The sequence below is a fragment of the Sinocyclocheilus anshuiensis genome, unplaced genomic scaffold, assembly GCF_001515605.1.
Source record: "Sinocyclocheilus anshuiensis isolate Anshui unplaced genomic scaffold, SAMN03320099.WGS_v1.1 scaffold738, whole genome shotgun sequence".
Classification (NCBI taxonomy): Eukaryota; Metazoa; Chordata; class Actinopteri; order Cypriniformes; family Cyprinidae; genus Sinocyclocheilus; species Sinocyclocheilus anshuiensis.
In genome coordinates, this window is record NW_015542364.1 from 12,036 (window position 1) to 16,296 (window position 4,261).

The following is a 4,261-nucleotide window of genomic DNA, read 5'->3' on the forward strand; positions in this document are numbered from 1 at the left end:
ACACACACACACACACACACACAGACACACACACACACACACACAAACACAAACACAAACACATACACACACACAGGGATCAAGACGGCTTGATAAAACTACATAAGTTTGGATACTTTAAATATCAGAAACTGACATTAGAAAATATTCAATCACCATTCATTAACATGCAGGTCATGAAATAACAATGTAGCTGTTTGAAACATTTACTGCATATACAATTTCACGTACTATTTTTAAACAAAGGTTATATAGCATATACTGTCCAGTACGCAGTAAGCAGCATGTAAATATTCATTTACGAACACAGCCAATTTAAAGGGGTCATATGATGCGATTTCAATTTTTCCTTTCTCTTTGGTAATTAATTAATTATAATTATGTGTGTGTGTATAAAACAACAAAAATGTAAAGAAATAAAAAATATAATTTTTTATAAAAATAAATAAAATATAAAATGATATGCATTATACACACAAATTATTATGTATTATTATAAATATTAATAAAGAATCATATATAATTATTACTCTTTATATTACTTATATGGAGAGATTTTTATAAAATGTAAACAAAATATATGTAATTTTATAATTTTATAGGGGTGTACTAAGTGATCTTAACTCATGTAATGTTTTAGTCTTGTGGCTATATTTTTGATACTTGATGTCGGATCAAAAATTCAGGGACACTTTTACAAAGCTGACAGAAGAGGACAGGCATTTCTCATATTTTCATTGTCAGATGATGACAGATTGACAGTGTCGTATATTATTTTTCTGTAACGAATCATCCACTGAAGGCGAGCGTAGTGAAGAACCCAAGTGCAGTTTATTTACAGTGATCCAAACATCCAAACATAATCCAAACAGACGAAGACTAGAAACAATAATCCGTGACTTCACTTGACATGAACAGACTTGACTTAACTTGACTAGGCATGAACAGACTTGACGAGGTATGAACAGACTTGACTTGGCATGAACAAACTAGACTCACCGACAACGGGTTACAACTTCAATACACGACAAGGGCACAATGGGAACATGAAGGCTACTTATAGCAGACAAGAGGGTCACAAGACAAGAACAAACCAATGGGAAACAAGACACATGACTAAGACAACCAATCAGAACATGACACAATGAACAGAGGAACCAATGACATGAATACATGAGGGCAAGGGAAGCATGACACAAACAGGGACCATGACTAAACTAAATAATAAAAGACATGAACATGAACATGAAACAAAAACAAAACCCAAACCCCACATTACATTTTCGTTAATCAGAGTCGCTCTTCAAACACAAATATGAGTATGGCTGTCATGCGAGTGAACGGGACAGATCAAGGCCGGGCTGGTGTTATTCTGCTTTCTAAGAGGAACAAAAATCATGAAATATTAAGCAGCGGAACACTAAATGTTAAATTACATCAGAGCCGTCATCGCCGTAAAATCAGAGCAGAGCTGGTTTATATTCTGATGGTAACTGACCAGAGCCGGACCGACCGATTGTAACAGATGAATAATTGATAGACATGTTGCGTGCCATAAACATAAAATAGATGCATTAATAGAAATAGGTTCATGTTGCATGAATGCAGTGGCTGATGCACACGATGCAGGACCACTGACTGTGTGATGGAGCCTACAGAATGCAGTTATATGAGCCTAAAATTCAAGATGAGGCAAAAAATGACCCTGTATGGGTTTTTCGTCTCATATTTATATAAGATACAGTTTAGCAATCTCACACGAGAAAGTGCTGTTTTCCCAAATACATTTTATTAGGGCTGCAAAAGGATTAATCGCATTCAAAATAAAAGTTTTTTTACATACTGTATGTGTGTGTACTGTGTATATTTATTACGTATATATAAATACACACACATATATGTATATATTTGAAAAAATATTTGTATGTGTATATATACTTATAGTTATATATAATTTATATTATATATAAATATAAATATTTCATATATAAATTAACATATTTTTCCTTAATATATACATGTATGTGTGCATTTATATATACATAATAAATATACACAGTACATACACATATAGTATGTAAACAAACTTTTATCGCGATTAATCGTTTTGCAGCCCTAATTTTTATACAACAGTTAAAAAAATCAAGACATTAATAGTTTGTTAAATTTTAGACACATTATTGTCAATAGTCTGTTTTACTCAATTTTTATTAGCTTTTTAAAATATTTATATTTAGCTTTATTTTTTATTTCAGTTTTACAAATTTTCGCCTTTTACTAAAGTTTTCCCCTTAATATTTATATTTTATTTTACCTTTATTTTAAAGGGGTCCTATTATGCTTTTTCACTTTTTGAATTTTAGTCAGTGTGTAGTGTGTATGTTTGGGCATTAAAAAGTCCTACAAAGTTACAAATCTCAAAGTCCACTCCAAAGGGAGATATTTCGTTTTTTTAAAAATCCCTTTTCAAGAACTACAACGAACGGCTCGTTTGGACTACAGCGTTGTTTTCCGGGATTTTTGTGATGTCACAAAGCGGCTCATTAGAATATCATTAAAATAAATCCCGCCTACGGAAATTCGAATGGTTGGGGGGTGGGGTGGGGAGGGGCGAGTTCGTGGTTAGAACGCTTGGTTGAGTCAAAGCAAAGTCCCTTTCAAGGAAAGTCCGTTCACTCGGCCGCCATATTTGCAATGCCTCCGGGCAGCTCAAACAAGACCAAGTCCTATCTAAATGAATCCTAAAATCTCAAAAACTGTTTGCTGAACTCGCGATTAAATTACATATTTCAAATCAGCAACAAAATCTGAAATGAACTGCCCCATGAATGTTGTTTCTTATGCTCAAATAGCGTTTAAAAAGCTTCTTTTTCAAGCTAGATCAGCCAATGCGCATGCGTAGTTCCAATAGTTCCAACGCGCTTATGACTGCGCATTTGCATCGGCTGGTCCAGCCTCAGGTTTCTATGGGAACTAAAATAATTCGCGCCTATGGAAATTCGAATGGTTGGGGGGTGGGGAGGGGCGAGTTCGTGGTTAGAACGCTTGGTTGAGTCAAAGCAAAGTCCCTTTCAAGGAAAGTCCGTTCACTCGGCCGCCATATTTGCAATGCCTCCGGGCAGCTCAAACAAGACCAAGTCCTATCTAAATGAATCCTAAAATCTCAAAAACTGTTTGCTGAACTCGCGATTAAATTACATATTTCAAATCAGCAACAAAATCTGAAATGAACTGCCCCATGAATGTTGTTTCTTATGCTCAAATAGCGTTTAAAAAGCTTCTTTTTCAAGCTAGATCAGCCAATGCGCATGCGTAGTTCCAATAGTTCCAACGCGCTTATGACTGCGCATTTGCATCGGCTGGTCCAGCCTCAGGTTTCTATGGGAACCAGAGCTTCTAACGGCCGCTGCAGTGATGCAATGACTTTACCAATCAATGATTGACTCTTTCATTTAGAAGGCGGGACTATCCCGCCATATTGTGCGTTGAACGCGTCTTTGTATTTCTATAGTCTTTGGTTGAGTGCATCAGACAAGACGACAACAAAGAAGAAGTACTGCTGTAGTGTCAAGTTTTTGCAAGTTATTACACATGCACCTGAATAATTATGTATGTAAATATGTATGTTACAATTATGAAAACGTTTTTATAAATTAATGACAGTACAATACTGGACAATGATGTAATCTGCAGAATACATTGACCCGTACATTGATTTATTTGTGGCGCCCGCCACAATATCAAAACTGATCGCCACAAATAGATTTTCCAAAAGGCTTTGACTTCGTTGAATAAACATGAGCACTGCACGTTTCACAATCGAAACCCGGTGCAGGTGTTTTTATATCACTGTATTTCTGAAGGAAACTGACTGTCTTCAGAAAATTTTGGATGTCATTTTAATTTCATCTTGCTTGTAATGTCTGATAAAGCAGCGTTTGTGAGTGGAGTGCTGCTTTGTGTACAGCGGTTACCGGGGAAACCTCATTCCCTATCACTCCAACAGCGCCTCCTGCTGGCAGAGAATGAATTTGCATATATATGCCACCACAAATAGAGTGTAAGTCTGTGGGAAACACTGGACTATGGTATAAATAAATTCAACTGTATAACAGTTTCACTGCGATTCATGTTATAATGTTAGAATTAAAGAACAATAAACATAATACATATTACAGTTGCACTTATCTGTACATAGTAAATGCAGTTATTTTTAAGCAGTTGTTGACATCCTATCTAAAATGTGATTTAGCCAAAAAAA

At 35.4% G+C, this 4,261-nt stretch overlaps 1 protein-coding gene across 1 annotated transcript in view; it reads right to left on the reverse strand.

Annotated features, from left to right (window-relative positions):
* The window catches only part of LOC107692029 (contactin-associated protein-like 3), a 78,219-nt gene that overhangs the window by 5,537 nt on the left and 68,421 nt on the right, over nucleotides 1-4,261 (reverse strand). The gene's annotated exons all lie outside the window — the stretch shown is intronic.